The sequence below is a fragment of the Podarcis melisellensis genome, assembly GCF_964234715.1.
Source record: "Podarcis melisellensis genome assembly, chromosome: 8".
NCBI lineage: Eukaryota > Metazoa > Chordata > Lepidosauria > Squamata > Lacertidae > Podarcis > Podarcis melisellensis.
Genome location: NC_138540.1, coordinates 66,325,547 through 66,346,766, shown reverse-complemented (window position 1 = coordinate 66,346,766; position 21,220 = coordinate 66,325,547). Strand labels below are relative to the sequence as shown.

At 48.1% G+C, this 21,220-nt stretch overlaps 1 long non-coding RNA gene across 1 annotated transcript in view; it reads left to right on the top strand.

The window, feature by feature from the left end:
• Window positions 1–21,220, top strand: part of LOC309375404 — a 113,819-nt gene that overhangs the window by 88,353 nt on the left and 4,246 nt on the right. The window lies entirely within an intron of this gene.

Genomic DNA, 21,220 nt, shown 5'->3' with positions numbered 1-21,220 from the left:
TCTAATCGTGGTTTCTGGTTTGGGTGTGCAAGGGAATTTCCCATGGGGAACTCTCTCACTGTCCCAAATCAAGCTGGATTGAACTCAGTTGCTGCACAGGGAGTCCAATTCTACTCTCCGTATGGATTTGGTGCACAAGCAGCCATTCCAGGCACTTCTCTACCTGCCCCACACTTAATGTTACGGATGATGTCAGGTGTGGGGCAGGTGGGTATGGCTTTTGGAAAATGACCTGGCCAGATGGGGATGCCTGGCAGACCAATATGGCCAATGGCTTACTTACAGGATGGGAGGGGGAAAGGGAGGGGAATCCTACAGGATTTATTTCATTTAAAAAAAATGAATCACTTCCCATGAAAAATCCCAAAGCAATCAACAATAAAAACAAATATAAAAATTTCCTAAAAAGGGTCAACCACAGTGGAATCAGGGTGTTGGACAAGATGGGCCACAGGCTTGATCTAGGAGGGTCTTTCTTAAGTTCTTACAAGGTTCACTTCAATTTTGCAATCCAAAACAATGCTGTAGGCCAGGTGTGTGAAAATGCTGAGCCTCCAGATGCTGCTGGTTGGAGCTCTCAGGAAGGAGAGTTGAAGGATCACATGTGTGCCATGAGCCAATGTGGCGCAGTGGTGAGAGTGTCATACTAGGTAAGTACTAGCTTCACTGCCTCTCAGCCAAACCTATCTCACAGGGTTTTTGTGGGGATTAAACGAGGAGGAGAACCACGAACAGCACCTTAAGCTCCTTGGAGGAAAAGGTGGGATATAAATGCACATCCATCAATGTGCACGCATATGCAGACACACACACTCTGCAGAGCAATCTGCATCTGAAAGGGAGATAACCTTCCTTGACAAAAATGGTGCAAATCGTAGATAGTGGTTTATAGGGATTGTATTAACCGGAAGGGGAAACCATGCAGAGCTGCTGGGGAGGGTTTTGTTGTTGTTGTTGCAGCCCCGGGCTAGATTCCCATCCCATTTCCCACCCCTTTTCGTTTCAAAAAGTCGCATCGATCCAGTTTGTGTAAGCTTCCCTCCCGGGCCCCCTCCCCCCTGCCCATCCACCCCATAGTATGTTCTCCTGTCACGTTCTCCCACCTTGGCTCTCTCTGCCTGCCCTTCTTTGAACTCTTCTCTCTCTGCCTCCTCTGAAAAGCTCGGCGCCGAAGCTGAGCACGGAATCCCAGGCGTGCCCTGGGCGATGCAGAGAGAAAAGGCACTCCAAAGGCAGCTTCTGGTCTGCAAGCAGCTCGCTCGACACATCCCCAATTAGAATGCCTCCTGCTCCCTTTGCAGCGGAGGCATCACACTGTGAACTCATCTCCCCCTTGCCTCCCACCATTACCTCGAAATCGCTCTCCTCCTGACCGCCTTCTAATTAATACTCCCCATCTCCAGATCTGCCTGGCATTGATGTATCCCTTCCTGGGCACATTTCGCCTTGCGCTGCGATGCTTTCAAGTTCTGTGGGGAAAGTGGCGTGCAAAGGACTTGGCGGCACACCTATGCGCGCGCACACACTCCCAGTGCGCATCACAAATCCATGTACATCACAGCAGCAGGTGGCTCTTGGCTTGGCTTAGCTTTTGTTTTCCTGTTCCTAGGAAGCAACCTAGCCTTTCATCGTCTGTGTGGATGCAGAAAGGTGGCGTCACAGCAGCATCTCAACCCTCCTGGGTAGCTCAGTTGGTAGAGCATGAGACTCTTTAATCTCAGGGTTGTGGGTTCGAGCACCATGTTGGGCAAAAGAGGCTATGATTCTATGACACACCAGGCCCTGGTCTGCTGAAAGGAGTCGGACTGCATTGTTGGGGAGGCCTGTGTGAATATGCTGTCTGCAGAGCCCAGCCAGCAAAGTGGCTAATAGTGTGAGCTCAGTGTTAGAAACTGAGATATGAAAGCTAGGAGCTAAACAGCACCTTAAGCCTGGGTTATGGGCGCAACAACGGAATGTCTAGGCATGCTTTTTAATATATATAACAAGAATACAAAGCTGAAAATTAATGAACTGCAGCTAAAATATTATGTTCATTTTTCACATGGTCTGGCTCTCCAGCTGTTTTGGGACAATATTTCCCATCATCCCTGACCACTGGTCCTGTTAGCTAGGGATGGTGGGAGTTGTAGTCCCAAAACAGCTGGAGGGCCAAGTTGGGTCATGCCTGGTAGTCCTTCCCCTGCCCACCCCCCTAATATTCTTAAGAAGGTCTCTTCTCCAGTCTTTGGAGAGTAGTTGGAAATGGGGAAGCAGAAAAAGGTCCTCCTTTCCTTCCACTCTGCCGTTTTGTTCTGAAATCTTGGGCACAGTACTGCCCTCAGAGCTCAGAAGCTGCTCGAACTAATAGAATTCTCTGTCGCAAAATGCGCCTAGAACGATGGGAATTTTGAACACTGTGAAGTGCATGGTTCAAAACACACCTTTACCTTGGGGGAGGGCAATAGCTCAGTGAGGGAACATTGCATGCAGAAGGTCCCAAGCTCATTGCTTCCACAGTGCATGCAGATGCTCCCAAGCTCAATCCTTGGCATCCCCAGCTATGTTTGGGACAGTCTCCCATCTGAAACCACGGAAAGCCACTGCCAGTCATTGCAGACAATGCTGAGCTAGATGGACCAGTGGTCTAACTTGGTATATAAGGGGTTCTGCAGCTTTTTCTAAGAATCACTTATTTGCTCCATGGATTGGGAAGATACAGGATAGAAATACAGTGGTTCCTTCCATTCCGGAAGTTCGTTCGACTTCCAAAACATTTGGAAACCAAGGTGCGGCTTTCGAGCTCCTGCAGCCAATCGGAAGCTGCAGAAGCCATGTCGGACGTTTGGGTTCCAAAGAAAGTTCACATACTGGAACACTCACTTCCAGGTTTGCGGCGTTCAGGAGCCAAAACGTAGGCCAGAACTTTCCCACCAAGCATTTTCTGTTGGCCTGCCAGCCACCTATTGAATTTGGAGGCAACATCAGCATCAGCGAAATTGATGTTGCCATGAAGGAAAAAAGGTTGGTAGTGGTGGTGGCATTGCCAGTGGAAGAATTAAACAAGCACAGAATGTCTGTGAGACCAGCAGAGCCTGCCGCTTCCATTGTTGTCACTGTTTGAGAATCTTCATTTGAGCCCTCAAAGATCGTTGCAGAAGCGCTCTGCTCAGGCGAAGCTTCCTGGGCGCTCACAGGAAGCAAGCAAGCCTGCTGGCAGCTGAGGAAAAGATTGTGAGTGTGAGAAAGAGAGAAGGGATGTGCCAACACAGAAGAATGGATTTTCTGTGTGCAACTCTTGGCTATTGAGGAGGAACAATAGTCAGTTGGCAGTTTGAAGCATCCACCAGGACTGGACTGTGCACAACAGCCTGAAGGGAGCTGGGAGCCAAGAGCTGTGGGACAATCCGCTAGTCAGGACTGAAGCATTGCTTTAAATGTCCATTGGCTGTGCTTTAAAGGTATGGTGTGGATCTGTCTGCTGTTGGACTACAGCTCCCATCAGCCCCTGCCAATTATCAGGGAGGATGGAAGTTTTGATTCAGCTGCATTGGGAGGGCATCAGGTTGGCTACCGCCAGGATACAGGAACACACTGAGAAGGTTCAATCAGAACAGGAAACACTCTTATGCCACTTCCTGTCTGGAAGGATCCAATGGCCAGCCTGGGTGAGGGAAGTCCATCTTGGGCCTGAAGATGCTTTATTGCCTAGGTTTGGGGAAGCCAACATGGTGCCCTACAGATATCACCATCTTGCAATTCTCATCATCCCTGACCATCAGCCATGCTGGCTGAAACAGATGGGAATTGTAGTTCGGTGACATCTGGAAAGCACCACAGTGGCTACATCCAGCCTAGATGGATGCTGTAATTTGCAGTTCAGTGGCTCACCACACCAGGCAACCACACATGAACCCAAAGGAATCTAGTTCAAGCCCCCACAGTACCTGAAATGCAGTGGATTCTGGTCCATTTAGGTGCTTGAACCCACAACCTTGCAGGTGCATACAAAGGGAGGCAGGGGTGGTGCACCCCGGTGCCCCCTGGGGGTTGACAAGATGGCCTGCTACCTACTCCCCAACTGTAGAGCAGCCGAGGGCGCACTGCGTCCATATGGGCATGGGCACTGTGCATGTGCAGTCCGTACAGGCGCCATGTGCAGCAGCCCGTATGGACGCTGGAGAAGCTTCCTCCGCCACTGCAACCTTGAGATTAAGAGTCTCATGCTCTACTGAATGAGCTATCCCAGCTGAATTAGAATGTGTTGACGCTGCCTGACATTGGGTTGGGCTCCACCCTCTGTTTGGGCTCCCAGAATTTCACCCTGACAGTATTGTTGAACACCAGTTAGCAAAACAACTTGATATACATGCTTTGTGGGAGGAATGGAATAAAGAATTAGAGATCTCAATTTTGACCTCACAGTGGGAAACTGTTTTAAGTGCTATAACAAGGGCATTTCTGGACCTTAAACTGAGGCTCATACAACAAAAAATTATATTTAAAATATACTGGACCCCATTAAGTTTGTTTAAAAAAAGACTATCTAAGGTATCTAACTGTTGGAGATGCAATATGTTTCTTTAAAACATATGTTTTTCATTGTCCTATATTGAAAGATTTTTGGCAGACTGAAACTATGAACAAAACTGTACAGAACAATCTTACATTTACAGTGCAAAATATCCTTTTGAATTATATACCGAGTACATGGAACCTTACAAAAGGACAATATGAGTGGACTCTCCGGGCCTTTACCACGGCAAAAAGACTGATATTGAAGAATTGGAAAAATAAAAATGCGGCTCCCTTGGATTGAAGACCTATACAAACTCGCAACATATGAACAAATTGCATATAAATGCAGACTTGCCATGGGCAAATTCAATGATATTTGGAATCCACTCTTACAAATCCTGTAATAGGTTAAGATCTGGTGAATTACAATAACAACTTTGTAAAGTATAAAGTTTTGGGTTTTCTTCCTCCCCCCCCCCCTTTACTTTGCCTTCTACACGGGTACTGTTTCTCTTTTTCTTCCTCTCTCTTTTATTTACATCTCACCTTGTTTAGTGCACATATAATTATGTATTTTTCAATAAAGGTGTCTTTAAAAAAAAAAGTACTGTTGAACAGCAGCTACTACTGCTGAAATGGGATCTACGAGACAAGTTTTGTTTGGAGCGCATGCATGCGTGCAGAAGCACACTCACAAGGAGGACCGGAGTGCAGTTCGAGATCTTGGGAAGCCAGAGAGATACTGCCATGAATCCCGTCCTGCCTGTATGCTTGTTTCTGCACCTCTCTGAACGGTACTTGTTCAGTCTTAGGTAGAAGGGTGCACGGCTGCCCCCCGCCGCATAAACACCCTCTGTGTGGAACTGCCACATCAGCAGCGATTGCAATGTTTGAGCCTCAGAGCGAGGCAGGGCAAAAACCAGCAGGGACATTTCAGGTGGAGAGACCAGATATATTCATGAGAATTAGAGCACAGCATCTTTCCTGTCTTACACTTCTTCCCCCTAGAGATCCCTCCCAAAGCATAAACAGAGAGACATACACACATCAGGAGAGGGGGAAAAGAGCAAGGGCTGCCCCTGGGGAGCAGAGGATGCTGGGATAGAAACAGAACAGCAGCCATATTCCCTGCAGTGTCCTTCTGGAAAGCTGATAAGTGCCTTTTGATTTCACAGTCACACCGCCCCAGTCACCGGGCTGGTGATTAACATAAAATCAATCCCCTGCTCCCCGCACCCTCCACCCACCCTCCTGAAGCAGCCAAGCAGCCTCTCACGGAGGGATAGGAAGCAATGAGCCTGTGCCACCCGATTAAAGAAAGCTTCCCCTTTAATCACCTCCTGCCACAGTCAGGGCTTTCTGAGTGGGCTAAAAGCAGGTCGTGTGCCAGGGGGTGTCAGCAGCAGGTCAGGGAGTTAACGCTTCAGCTGTCAGGGAAAGAGGAGTGCAAAAGGCCTGAGAGCAGGGGGGGGGGAGGAAGCCAAGAGAAAACAGGGCAGATGGAAACTGCAGGAGCAGTGCAGGAAGCTACCCCAGCCAAGGTGAATACCTTTCTCCCCGGTCACAGGGGAGGCTGCACTCAGCCATGCACCCAGTGTGTGCACACAGACTGTGCATATACAGTAGTTCAGAGCAACACGGCATGCACTAAATGTTTAAGTCACAGAACAGGTAGGGGAAAACCTTGTTCAGCCCAAGGGCCACCTTCCCTCCTGGGCAACCTTCTCGGGGCCACATGCCAGGGGTGGTGAGCAGTGGCAAAAGTGGGCAGCAAATGTAAACTCCACCTTTGTACATTAGGCTAGTTTTGGCACACATGTCCCCCGACCCCTTCCTCTATCCACACCATCAAAGTTTCATGACGCATTCCAGCCAAGCAAGCATCTCATTACCTTTTCGCATTTGCTAACTGGGGGTCGACAAACCATCACTTCACACTGGAAAATTTGGGGTGATCCCAACTGACCAGCATGGCACACAACGATTGGGACTTTAGCAGCAGCAGAGAAAAAGGACACATAAAATCCAGGTTGTGCATGGAAAAGAGAAACCGCTATGATTTTCAGCCACCTGGCAGAACTTTATTGCACCTGCATCCAGCAAAGATTTAGAATAACACAAAACCAACAACGGCGGTTATGGATATTTGGCAGCATTAATGTACGCAACACGAACCCTGGAACTTGATATTCTTTGCGGTCATGATGTGACCTGTGTATTGGACTGATCCGGTTGTTGTAGGCCCCTGTACCCTTTTTCCTGTTTCATATTATATTGGATAAATAAACTGCTGCAAAAAAAAAAAAAACAGGCTATACTGTCACTTCCCTATCACACAACCTAATTACATTCAGGGCTTTGTCTGTTCAATATGAAGAGCAGTGGTGAAAGTGGGCAGGTAGCGGCAGGTATAGAGAGTACCAGCAAGCCAATGCTGTTACAGGAAATGTTTCACTCTCGTTCATCACGGGGCACCAGCAATCCATCATTGAGAAATCCGGAAAAACACAACATCCACCATTGCTATGGGCTGGCCACTGCCTTCCAAGCTCAGATGTTTAGCAGGGGGAGCTTGCCCTGGCAAGGAGGTAAGCAGGGTAGGGTGAGGGGAACCTACCCACTCAGTTTCAACGAGTTAGCCTCCTGTTAAACAGAAAGACAGATGCCACAAGCTGCTGAATAACCTGCGCAAGTGACAACCCCATTGCCAGGCAGGCTCCAAATCCATCCTTTCATTAGAGGATTTGTGGGGTCGCTCTAGATATTCTCTTTGGCTCCCCCTGAGAGCCTGTCAGCAAGATGGGATTCTGCAGGAAGAGAGGCTGCTAAAGCAGCCAGACCAGGCTTTTTCTTGCTAAGTTTATTGAATAACCCTTTGCATGACTAAAAATTGTGGGTTACTGGCTGCCACAAAAACTACTAGGTAGAGCTGCTTCCAGAAAGGGGCAGGATTCTCCCTAACCCAGCCCAGCCCCCTGGCTAAAGGTGAGCATGACTTACACCTGGGGAACCTTGGGCCCTCTAGATGTTGCGGAGCCACAACTCCCACCACCCCTGGCCATCGGCCATGCCTGCTAGGGCTGATGGGAGTTGTAGTTTCACAACACCCAGAGAGCCAAAGGCTCCTCAACCCTCTTGTAAGAGAACAATGGATCTGAGCCAGTGTTGTCTGGAGCTGAGGAGACACAGAGGCCAGACTAGCATTCTGAGGTGAATTCACAGCTATGTGGTTTTTCTTTCTTTCGGGGGGCGGTGCGGTGTGGTGCTAGAAACCTAATGGGGGAGAAAGAGCAGTTGGTGTGTTAACACTGGGAGCCAAACCAGGCACCCCTGAGGTCTCTCACTGCTTGGAGATTGAGGTGCATGTGCAGCACTGCAGAGAGCACCGTTAGGACACTGCCCAGGCCTTTCTCAGGAAGCCTGTGAGGCGTTGGATTCCAAGCAAAGTCTTCTCCCTGCCTCCCTCTCTCCCTCCCTCTGGCTGCTTTCCCTTTGCTTCAGAGGAGCCCTGTTTGCCAGGGCTGCTGGGTAGTAACAGCTTCTCTCTGAAGCAAACCTCCCCTCAGCAGCCGCAGAAAGCAGGGCAGCTGTTCTGCTAACTCCCCCTTCCCTTTTTTTTTCTTTTCTTTTTTGGCACAGCCAGGCCTCTTCCCTGTGCTCATTCCTCAGCGCGGCAAGAAACCGCCAGCTGCAATTAAGCACGCGAGATGCTTCAAACGGCGGCCCTGAGCCGCAACTGGATTGGCACCCATCCACTCCCTCTCCTCTCCCATGAGGCAGAGCGGGAGCAAAGGCGTCCTTCAGACTCTCTCGCTTTGTTTCTCTGGGGACAGCCTTCCAGAAGATGACGGCAGGCAGCCGGGCAGGGGTTTGGGTGTGGCTGAGGGGAAAGTGTGCCAAGGGGAAAGACGGGCTCGCCGGCTGACAGGAGTGTAGAGGAGAGGAAGAGTTTAGCAGGGCCTCCATTGGCAAGCAGGCAGGTGTGGTGGCTTCTGCTCTCTGTGGGCAGCGGAGGCTGGTTCCTTAGGCATGTGGGGCACTGCCCCACCACCTTCAGTCTGACCCTCAGCCAGCCCCCACCTGTCTTCTTGCCCACAGCCAGTCAGCTTACTTCTTCCCAGTCTCAGTGTTGAGGTGGATGGGGACCAAACTAGGACCAGTCTGTTTGTTATGGGCTCTGGCACCGCCTGCTAGGCCACATTCGCTCTATGATATCACTTGAAACGCTCATGGCTTCTCCCAAAGGATTCTGGGAGCTGTACTTTGTTAAAGGTTCTTGCAGTTGTTAAGAGACCCCCCCTTCCCTTCCCAGACCTACAATTCCCAGAGTCCCCTGGGAAGAAGGTGAAACCACTCTGCAAATTGTAGCTCTGTGAGGGGAAGAAGGGGGCGGGGGAAGAATCTCTCAGCATCTTTAGCAAATGACAGTTCCCTGAATACTTTGGGGGAAGTACGGTAACAACTGTTTCAAGTGGCATCACAGTGCTTTAAATACGTGGTGTGAAAATCACCCGACTGCCTTCCTCCTTATCAGTTTCAAGGGGCACCACCCACCCCTGCCTGTGGGCATCCTAGCTGAAGAGAAAGGGCTGCTGGGCGCACGGGACAAGTTCGCTAGACTGGCATGGTGCCGATAATGCCAAGGTTGCAGGTTTGAACTCTGTAAGGGACAGCTGAAAATTCCTGCATATTTCTGCACTGCAGCGGGTTGGACTAGATGATGCTCAGGGTCCCTTCCAACTCTACAGTTCTAAGAAAAATACGAACCCCCACAAGCTCTAGCCATGTTCGCTACAGCATCCTCCAGCTGATTATGTCCAAGGCCATGCAGTCCTCCACTGACAAAAGCCTCCCTCCTTCTGCTCAGCCGTATTCCCTCAGCTGGTATATATAGACTCAAATTCCACCCACTGCTATGCCAGAAGCACTTGCAGATTTCGTTTCAGGCAAGGGTTCCCTCTAGTCCTACATGGAGATGCCAGAGATTGAACTAGGGACCTTCTGCATGCCAAGCATGTGCTCCCCCACTGAGCTGCGACGTCATAAAATGAAAGGGGATGTTTATGCAACTTTTTGTCATGAACATTGCTGGCCCAGGCATTCTGCATTGCTTGACAATCAATAAAAGCAATCCTCCACCCTCAAAGGAGCGATGCACCACCTAACAGTTCAGGCATCAACAGGTAGACCAGTGACCACCGAGCATGCAGGCGCACAGATACAGCCAGGAAGGCTACATGATCAGCCGTTTCGCTGCTGTTGTCAAGGCAATGGCTGAGCTTGTACAGGCTGAAGAAAGCGAAGACATTTGCCAGTTGTCCTTCATCTCTGGCTCGCAGCAGCACCGGGGCCCATTTTAGTCCTGTGCAAAGCAGCCGTCTTGTTGCCAAGCCTACAACTCTGCAGGCGGATGGCACTTGCCGCAGCAGCAGTTGGGTGGGACTTAACATTCCTCAATGCTGTTTTGGCTGCTGCTGCCGCTGCTGCTCAGGAAGAGCACAGAGAACAAAGGAAGGAAGGCAAGGCAAGGACAGACAGGGCATGGAGTGGTTTCATTGCTCCAGGTTAGGGCGAAGGCGGGAAGTCCTGTGCCTCTGCTCTCCTGCACGTGCACACACACACAAAGCCATTAAGCACTGGCCAGGTGCAAAGGAGGACAAGGTGCAGGCTTCGACTCTGACGGATCTACTTTGCTGTTTTTATTAGAGCCTGGAGAGCCATCAAGAGGAGCCAGGTGCAAAAGACATGCACTTAGCATTAAAGAATTCAGAGCCCAAGAATTTGTTTCGGTGATGAGAAATGAAGTGAGTTCACAGTCCTTTCACACAGAAAATCCACTCCTGGTCACACACTGAAGCTTCCTTTATTTCCATGGCATAATTTAGGCTGTGGAGCCAAGTCGTCGTCATCATAGTTGGGAGTCAGAAATCTTTGCTCATCTACTTCAAACCACCAAGAGATCTGTTGCTAGATCCCTTTCTGCCTTCTCCGAGCTCTTGGTGTAGAAGAAGGCACTTCTGCAGGTATCATGCTGTTAAAGGTGCAAGAGCCCTGTCTTATTTACTTTTCTGGCCACTCTACAGGCCACACATACCTTTGATGCCCAGGTGCTGCTGAGGCCAATCAACAAGGTGGGGCTGTCACCATCATGTCTGGCTCATGAGCTTCACAGCCACATTGACTTGGCTGGCTGCCACTGGAGACTGTGCCAGCTCCAGACCCAGAGAGGGCTCTTTGCACCTTTAGGTGGTGTGTTGACGAGAATATTCCACCAGGAAAGATGGCTTCTTCTGTTCTGGGAACATAGGAAACTGCATTGTGCTGATTCAGACCATTGTCCCATGTTGTTCAGCACTGTCCACACCGAGTGGCCATGGCTCCCTGGGGTTTTGGACTGGAGACATTCCCAACTCAGCATGGAGATACCAGAAATTGAATCTGGGACCTTCCATATGCAAGGCAGTTGCTCTGCAACTCAGCTATGGCCCTTTTCCTGTAGTTCTATCATTGTAGTACTGAAGGGAAAAGCCATCACTGATAAAATAAGCCTAAGCAATTTTTAAGAGATGTAGGAAGTGGACTCAGAATCTGGATTTAGCAACCAAAGCTTGAACAGATGGTTTGACACAGCAAAGCAATTCCTACGTGACTCCCCCCACCCCATTCGCTATCACACTATAAAAGAAGAAACCTCTGTTCAAGCAGGTGAGAGCCAATATGAGGTGTAGGGGTTATGTTGGACTAGGCCTTGGGAGTCCTGGGTTCAAATCCCCACTGGGCTATGACCCAGTGCCAGCCACTACTTCTTGTCCAAACCTACCTCACAGCATTGCTGTGATGATAAAATGGTACGTTTGTGTGAAAGTGACCTGGGTGCACCAGCCTGAGCTGCAGGTAGGAAAGGTGGGGTGAACATGACATCCATTACAACTAATCAAAAGCTTCCAGACAACGGCTGCCAGGCTCACTAGTGAGCATAGGAAGGTGTCAGACCATTGGTCCATTTATCTCAGTATTGCCTACACTGGCTGGTAGCAGCTTTCCAGGGTTTCAGGCCAGGGATATTCCCAGCCCTACCTGGAGATGCTGCTAGGGATTGATCCTGGGACCTCCTGCATGCAAAGCAGATGCTCCTCAACCAATGAACTCACCCTTGTTGGTTGAAATGGCAGCCCAAGAAGTAGCAGGGTCAGCACGAACCGTGTACAGTCCAAAACTTGGCATTTATCCACAATATTTGTGACACTGAATATCTCCTTTTCTTTGATAAACAAACACACACACACACACAGCGCCTGACTCACTTTGTGCAGTGAATCAGATGGGGATGGGGACGTTCAGAGGCAGGAGGAGAACCCAGCTTCTGTACTCTGCAGAAAACACTGTTGCAAATTGAGTTTGTCACACAGGGGGTGAGAAAAACAGCAGGAAAAGCCTCTGCTAAAGCAGAGCTATACCTGCTGAAATCTCACCTTCTGGCCAAAAAACTGCAGGAGTCCCATTCTCAGGGCTAGCTCTTCAAGAAAACAAGCCTCCCTTTTGCCCTCCCTCCAAGAGCAAAAAGAGAGACCCCTGCCTAGATTCTGCAGGGCAGCCCCTGGAACTGCTCTTGTGAACATCCAGGTCTTTTTTACCTGTGATGCTGATGCAGAGGAGATCTCTGTGGAGGTGAGTCAGTGGGATTCCACCTCAGGGCAGCATAAGGCAGGAATGGGGCACCTCTGGCCCATGGGTCAGTCTTGGCCCACCTGGTGGTCCAGGTTGGCCCCCGATGTCATTTTCCCAAAACTACACCTGCCAGTCAGCAGATACCACCGTGATGTCATCTGATGGGCATGCAGGTGGGGTTAAATCCTGCATTGGCTGCACTTACCTGTTCCCTGCAAACCAGGGTCAAATCAGTTCAGCCATCCCCTGGGGCTGATGGGAGCTGAAGTCCAAAATATCTGGAGGGCATCAAGCTGGAGAAGGTTGAACTAGACCAGGTGTGGCCAAATCCCAAGAGACTGTGATCTACTCACAGGGTTAAAAACTGGCAGTGATCTACCCCCTTTTTTGGGGGGGGTTTCGGGTCAAAGTTTTTGAGTTTTTTCAGGGAGGAGGTAAAATGTTGAGCTTTATTTAGGGGAGCCACAGTTGTTCAGCTTCTTTGGGGGAGTAAGTAATCTACCAGTGATCTACTGTAGATGTTCAGTGATCTACCAGTAGATCATGATCTACCTGTTGGACATTCCTGAACTAGACAGAATGTTAAATGTGTGATCTGCATTTCTGTATTGCTTTCAATCAATCCATCATTTTATTTGTATGCAGCCTTTACAAAGTCTAAACCAAGCTGAAAGCGGCTTACAACATGTAAAAGAAATACATAACTCCAAACATAGCAACGGTAATCATAAACAAAACATTTAAAAAATACACAACCAATTTGAACAATTTCTGCATGAATCGTAAGACCCAAAACAAAGATACCAAAAATTAACAGCATTCCCCGAACCCCCTAAACAATACTCCAGCCCAAGATTTTGAGAAAGGACCTGCAGATGGGGGATCCAGATCGAAACAGCTGTGCAGGGAGGAGAAGGTTTTAACCCGCCCCGTGTTATTTTCCCAGTGAACACAGTCACCCCCAGCTGCTATTTGTGTCCATGACAACAGGAGCTTCCCTTGCAATGCAAATAGCATCTTCAGAGGACCAATTTCCAGCAGGACTGCAGGAGGGAAGGAAAGGGTTTGCTGAGATCCCAGGAATTATCAGCTGCCACCACCTCCCACCTCCCCACAAGGGCTGCACAATTTAAGGTTCATGTTCAATGCAAATAAGCATTTGCTGCCATGCCTGATTTGTCCCTATGGGAACACTGAAATATGTCATATATTTAACCAGACCACCCATTTATCGAGCTCAATCTTTTCTGCCCGGACTGGCAGCAGCTTTCCAGAATTTCATATAAGGGATATCCAGTCCAACATGGATCAAATCTGAGACCTTCTGCAGGCAAAGCAGGTGCTCTATCCCTGCTCTACCCCAACTGAGCTTCTCAGACCATCGTTCCAGGATGGGGGATTTGTGGCCTTCCAGTTGTTGTTGGACTGTAACACCTGTCAGCATTCACCAGCATGATCAATGGTCAGAGATGAAAGACAACTGTTATGTACTGAAGTTCTCACCCTAGGCCAGCAGGGGGATACTGTAGATAGTTTTCACTCAGGTCCACATATGCAAATAAGGAATTGAAAGTGACGTTCAGTGATTGGATAGTTACAGAAAGTTGTTACTATTGCATTGTAGTGGAGCTCTATATAAGCAGGCTCGCTGAACCCTTCAGTTCTGGGTCTGTGAATAAACAAGAGCTGTTTGAAGAATCGCTGTGTCGTCTGATATGTTCACCCACAACTTAACAACAACAACATTTGAAGAGTTTCTCCAGCAACTTATGTTGCTCCTGTTCCAGGAGTATGCACTGGGAGTTGTCCCAGGTCTAATCCATCCTTATTACCTGTAGCGAGGACACTGGATGTATAGGATGTCTGGTATCTGTCTGGTATCTGTTGCTGGACCATGGCACAGGTCAGTCTCCTCCTCACAGCCTTAACTGGTACAATAGGACTCTTGCTGTAAATGCAGGAGTGGAGAAAAGGGCACTGGTTTAAAAATGAATGCTAACATTTCAAAAATTGAAATCCAGTTTTTATTTCAACAGGATTTTTATGCCAATTTTTAAAAGCTAGGTCAAGTGCCTCAAAGTAAAAAAAAAATGATATCAGAATGACATACAAAGCAACATATCAGAGTTTACAGTCACAGTCTCTTAAAGCTGAATCCAAGATTCTCTATGAAACACTTTTGAGTGTAAGCCTGCTTTTTAAATGTAGAATAATGAACCGGGCAAAAGAAGAAGTGCGACTTTTGAAATGAAGCATAAATATGACAAATGGTCCTCATGAATCATATTTATTATTTTCCAACACATAAAGTTTTAATTGTTGTAGCAAACAATTAGTATGCATGCATGTTCCGAAAGTGTGTGAATTAAGGCACTGGAAAATTGATTTAAATCAATGCTGTTAACAGGCCCTTTTTATTGATCATGTAAACCATGATTTCAGTCAATCCACCTGTCCTGAAGAGATGTTGGGTGTTTCCTTCCACTTCCTTTCTGCAATTTTGATGTGTTTGCTTAGGGCTGGGAAAGGTAAGGACCAATGATGAGTTTGAAGGGCTGATTTTGACCTTAAAAACCCTATCTGGCTTGGGACCACAGTACCTCAAGGGTCTTCTTTCCTCATATGAACCAGCCCAGACCCTGCAGTCTTCATGAGAGGCCCTTCTCTGCATGCCTACTTGTGGGAGGTGTGTAGGGCCTTTTCAGTGGTGGCCCCCATCTATGGAATGCTCTCAACCGGGAGATGCTCCCGGTGCCATCTTTGCCCTTCTTTAGGTTCCTGGGAACGGCCTTTTGTTCTTTTTTTTAAAAAAAATCTTTTTATTAAGCTGTTGTTTTTTTTAAGAGAAAAACAACATAAAGTAAAACAAAACCATGAACATACCAAGAAAAAGAACAGAAGTACATAAATAAACAACAAAGAGAAACATTAACTCATAGCATAACGTTAACTGACTTCCCTCCATCACGATTTTGAGCTATATCCCCACCTTATCTTCTGCGGTATCTTTTTACATCCTTTATCTATACATCGCAGGTTTTATGTTACACCTACTGTAATTTTAATGTTTCCTAAATTTGTTTCCATGTATGTAATGAATTTGTTCTAATCGTTAATAAATTTTACATTTTTTTGATGCCTGATCTTCTGTGTCATCTTTGCTAGTTCTGTATATTCAAATAACTTAGTTTGCCATTCTCTAATAGTTGAGATATTAGGTGTTTTCCAGTTTTGTGCTAGCAATATCCTGGCAGCTAACGTTGCGTATTGGAACATAGTTTGGTCTTCTTTCCTGATCTCGTCTCCAACCATTCCTAGAAGAAAGGCTTCGGGTCTTTTAGGAAAAGTATATTTCAAAATCTTTTTTAGTTCATCATAGATAAGTCCCCAAAACCTTTTCACTCCTTCACAGGCCCACCACATGTGATGGAAATCACCCTCTTTTGTTTTGCATTTCCAGCAAGTTTTCCCCCCGGTCTTATACATTTTCTCCAATTTCACTGGAGTGATGTACCGGGAACGGCCTTTTGTTCAGTAGGCCTTTGGCAATTAGGTTGCCTCCTACAATGGTGCTCATCTTTTAGTAGCATGTGTCGGATTTGTCCTTATTTAAATGTTACTGAATGAGCATTTTATGTATTTTGTATTGATCATTGTTTTAAAACTTCCTGCCTTTTACTTTTATTTATGATACTTTATTGTAAAGAATAGTAATAATGATGAAACACTTATCATTTCTGTTTTCAAATCTTAAAGTTCATTAGGCACATTTGCACATTTCCATTTTTTAATAACGTGCTCATGAAAATTCACCAGTGTTTCATCGCACAGTTCTACTAATAAATAGATTTTTGTTTGCAGTTTCCCCTCAGATTCAAAGTTTTAGGCATGCGTGCCTGTATATTACTTTCATGAATATTTGCATTGTTAGGCATACATTTCCCTAATAAACTCATTTTCCCACATATTTTGGTTGTAGATCTGCATGACAAAATTCAGACAAGTGTAAACTTCAAAGGATAGCTGTGTTTTGCTTTGCCTAGTGTTTTAGGAAGTCCTTCTGACTGAAAGGAGGTGAGCCCAAAGCAATGGCACACAGAAGATACAGGCCACCTCCATCTGAGGATGAGTCATCAGGCATCAGGCGTGACCAGATCATTCAGTTGCACCTGGTTTGAGAAATGTGGTGGGACTTCCCACCCCACTTGAAAGCAAGCAGCCTCAGACCAGCAAATCATACAGAGCTGCAGCAGGGCAGCCTCCTCTGGTGATAGGTGTTTGAAGTGTGCAGGAATCACCATTCGTTCATTCATTTCTTCCTTGTGACCCATGGGCATTTGTCTTGCATGTAAAAGTGTGCCAGCACTCTGGCTCTGGAGAAGTGGCTTGCAAATCTTCCCACAAATTCACTGCAGTTTAAGTGTGTGCACCACAGTGGTGCCTTGGGTTATAGATGCTTCAGGTTACAGACGCTTCAGGTTACAGACTCTGCTAACCCAGAAAGTTAAGAACTTTCCTTCAGGATGAGAACAGAAATCGCGTGGCGGCGGCGGTGGGAGGCCCCATTAGCTAAAGTGGTGCTTCAGGTTAAGAACAGTTTCAGGTTAAGAACGGACCTCTGGAAGTTCTTAACCAGAGGTACCACTGTACTCGGCCTCTGCTACAGTATTAGCCAAGTATACCAACCATCTTGCATTGCACCAGTACGGCTGAAAAGGCAAAAAACCCACCCGGCGACCTTGTTTACTTCCCTTCTATGTACGCCTTTCCCTCCCTAGGCTTTCTTCCAAGTGGAGGAACCCACCTCTCTCTCCTCCCTGACCCTCCTGGCCCCTTGACCCTCCCACGCTTGTTGCACAGCCAGCTGTCTGTGCTGGCTGGGTCAGCATGAAAAATAACTCCTGGCAGCCTTGGCTGGGGCAGGGGGGGGGTGGAGAGGAGAAGCTGCACCAAATGGCCTCCGCAGATGGCCTTGAGCAGGATTGCCAGTGTGCTGGCTGCCGGGGAGGCAGGCAGAGCTTTGCAGCCTCATCCTGGCAGAGTGAGCTTGCTTTGCGGCCCGATCCAGCTTTGGGATCTGATCCTGCGACTCGCAGCCGGGGCGATCTTGCTTTGCTGCCTGATCCTGACAGTGATTGAGCGGGATTTCTAGCAACCTGGCAGTCACGACCGCAGCAGCAGGGGGAAGGAGGCAAAGCTTTGCAGCTGGCAGGACAATCTTGCTTTGTGGCTTGATCCTGCGACTTGCTGACGGTGGCTGAGGAGGATTGCTAGTCCGCTGGCAGCTGCAGTAGAGAGGGAGACAGGCAGATTTGCAGCCTGATCCTGCGACTCACTGGCAGCACCGTCCTGCTTTGTGTTTTGCTCCTGCGACTCGCTGGCAGTGTGAACTTGGCTGATGCCAGTCTCAGAAAACTGGGGTGTGTGTATGTGTGTGAGCAAGCGAGCGAGAGCTGTGTCATGAGCACCAGCTGGACAGGGAAAGGGCAGGTGCTGGCAAGGCCTCTCGCTTAGCTGCACTTCTCTCACTGCAATGAATGTTGACATCCGGGGTGCCAAGCCTCCTGCAAGCTGTTCTCTCTGCCACTGTCCTTGAGCAAGGGGAATCTCTGGCTGCTCTGGAGGTGGGGGAAAGAAGGCCATTGGGAACTCACATCGGCTGCCCTGAATGGGCTCAATCCAAGGCGCAGCCACCAGGCCAGGAAGCCCCCCACCTCTCAGTGAAATTTTCTGTTCAAGGCAACCCTGGATGCTACTGAAGTCCAAGGAGTGACACCTGCTCTGGGACTGGGCCCAGCAACTCTCCACATGCACCTTCTGTACTTTGTAGTTGGGGGCAAACAGGAGCTGCTTTAGCGCTGCGGCCAAAGCCCCATCGTCCAGCACGCTGTCCCCGCAGTGGCCAACCAGGTGCCCCCTGAAAGCCTAGGACCTTTGAGCAACAGCACTCCAACCAGCTCCAATTCCCTTTGTGTGTGTTAATTTTGTTTAAATTAAAAGTTTTTGACATAAGATACCTATCACCTCTCTGTGTAGGTCTTCATCAGTCCAGGATAGATTACTAAAAATAAAAAATAAAAACAGCTAAGGGAGAGAGAAAAGGGGCTTCCCATCTGTATATATAATAATCCTTCAAATTAATCGGAACATACACTACAGGAGAACATCTAGCTATATAATATTATATAGCTGCCTATCATTCTGCCAGGTTATAATTCTTCTCAGGTGTCACATATCCATTTTTTCCCCAATCCAGAAGTCCAAAAGTAGTTCTTTCCCCCCTTCATTATACTTCCCGAATTCTCCATTTCCAGTCCAGCCCCATCCAGTAATTCTTTACAAAAATTCAATCAGATCTTATATTAAAGTCCTTCTTCCTCACACCAGTCGCCTAGAAGCTTCTTGTCAATCACCCAGGATTCCCAGCAACTGGCACCCAGAGCCATCCTGCCTCTGACTGAGGCCACTAGCCATTGTGGCCCCTAGCCACCGATAGCCTTAACCTCCACGCATTTGTCTAACCCCTTTCCAATGCCATGTGTATCTCTCTCCTGAACCATTTGATTTCATTGGCTGCACCCGTGAGCCCTGGTATCACAAGAGAGGGAGGAAAGCTTTTCTTTCTCCACACTCCATGCATCCTTTCATCCATTTCCTAATCATTGTAAACCTCTCTGCCCTTTAAGCTTGCAGCCACAAGCCAGGCAGCCCCGAGAGTGCCTACAAACAGGGGTGGAGGCAGTCTCAGTGAAAACACACACACACAAAAACCTGGTCTGCATTCTGACTTGCAATGGGAAAGGTCCACCAGCAGAGGGCACTCACTGACTGGTGCTGTGAAGTTAACAGACCTCTCCATTTATGTGCACCTGAGTTCCTAAGCAGCTATACAACTTTTTTTTTTTTAAGGGGGTTACAGTATTTATTTAAAAGGTAATGAGAATATTGAATGCATAAATAACTGTAAGTGTGGGGCTGCAAACTTTAAAAGGTGACACAGAGGCATCTTATTTAGGAAAGGTATGCTGAAGAGGAGGATGTGTTTTTATATAAAACAGTTTATGGAAGGAGCAAGCTTTGCTTGTAAGGCAGAGCTGAAACAAAAGAGCACACTGCCTGAGAGTTGACTCAGAGGCTCCTGGTAGGCAAGCCAGGAGGGTCAATATCCTACAGCCCACCTGAAGGACGATGGAGAGGCAAGACTGACCACTGAACTAATGTTTGGTTTGCTGGCAGGGCCCATGAGGAAGAATGAAGTAGTACTCACAGGATGATGGAGGATGGCAAGGGGATGGAGGTCAGTGCACAGGAACCAGAGCAGCAGGACCCATCACCAGAGGGGGCCCTGTCTCCCCGAAGAGAGCAGGCTCTGAGCCCTATGGAACAGCGGGAGGGGCACTCTAGGAAGCTGAGGCCAGCAGTGGCCCACAATCCAGCTCTCTAGCTGGCCAGGTGGGGCTCACTAGCTCTGGGAGAAAGTGTGTGATTCCTCAGCTGGAGTAGGCTTGGGACAGGTGAGGGTCACCTGCCTCCTCAAGCCCAGATGCTGCAATCAGCCGGCAAAGTACCAAAGGCAAGCAGAGTTGAGGTGCTGGGTCTGCTCAACTGCCCATGTTGATGGACCTCAGCTTGGATGCTCCTGAACCTCTATGGGTTTGACTCTGGACTGTATCCTGGCTGCTGGACTTCAGACTTGGCTACCTGGACTGTGTTTCCTGACCTTTGACTTTTGCTCTTTGCCTTGAACTTTGGACTTGACATACTGACTTGTTTCCAGGTAGGCCTGGGGTTCAGGGCACTGACTTACACTCAAGAGTTTGGTAGTGGATGTAGATGAACAGATATTCTGACTTGTTAGCTTCCTAAGTTAGATAAGCTTTAAGGCAGCCTTCCCTAACTTGGCGCCCTCCAGAGGTTTTGGTTTATAACTCCCATCAGGTGAGAGTTGTAGTCCAAAACATCCTGGAGGGCATGAGGTTAGAGAAGGGAAGTTTTAAGGGAACCGCTGCAGCTACTCAGTAAGACAAGTTGCTCAGAGTGAGCAGCTGATTTGACGGTGAAAACCTGGTTTGTCTTGCTTGGGTCCTATGGGGTCAACTGACTGCATTCTGCCAGGCGGGTGCACTTGATGCACAGTCTTTATAACCTTCCTAGTTTCTTAGGGACCAGATGGTGCAGGAGGCAATGTGCTCCCAACCAGATTTCAGAGGCTTGAGATGCCCCTTGGCATCATACAAGTGGCGCCTGCAGCCACAAGCCTATCAGATGGGCCCGCACAACTTGTAAACTCCCATGGCAAGCACAGATCACCTGTTGTGAACAGGGAGGGGAGGGGGTGAGAGGTTTCGCTGCACAAATGAGGAGAGCTGGGCTGCATTTGTGATGGTGGGCCATATGTTGTTGCAGACCTTTCTATGCAATTCAGTGTTTGTGTTGCCTGGACATCCTTGTAAGCAGCGATGCTGATCACAGATGGTTCTATGTTACATTGGGCAGTGGAAGGAGCAGGAAACTACAGCAGGGATAGGGAACTCAGCTGCAGATGTGGTTGTGCTCCAGCTCCCATCAGCTCCCAATGGTCAGGGATGATAGGAGTTGTAGTCCCAACGCCTGGAGGGCTGCAGAGTCCCTCTCCTTGGATAACAGATATACAACAATAAGCATGCAAGTGGCATTGCTAGGAACTTGAAAGGATCAGGGCCATGACGCAAATATGCATAAAATGTGCTATTTTATAGGCATAGGTGCAAATGTAGATCTCAAAGCAAATTAAGATGCTGGGTTTCAATAGACTTTTGCACCATGCCCAGTAGCCCTGTAAGCAAAGGTCCATGCTTCAGCCCCCCTGGGCCACCCCCTAATAATGCCCCCCATACATACTTAATTCCCTTCAAGTGGCAACCTGGATCCATCTGCAACAAAGACTGCCTTTGCCCTGGTTTTATTCTTACTCTCATCTCCACGTGGCAAAAACTCGCAAACTTCCCCTCATGGTAGAAAGGTTTATTTCTCTTTATTTACAGATTTGTTTATTAGAAAACATAGTGTAAAACGG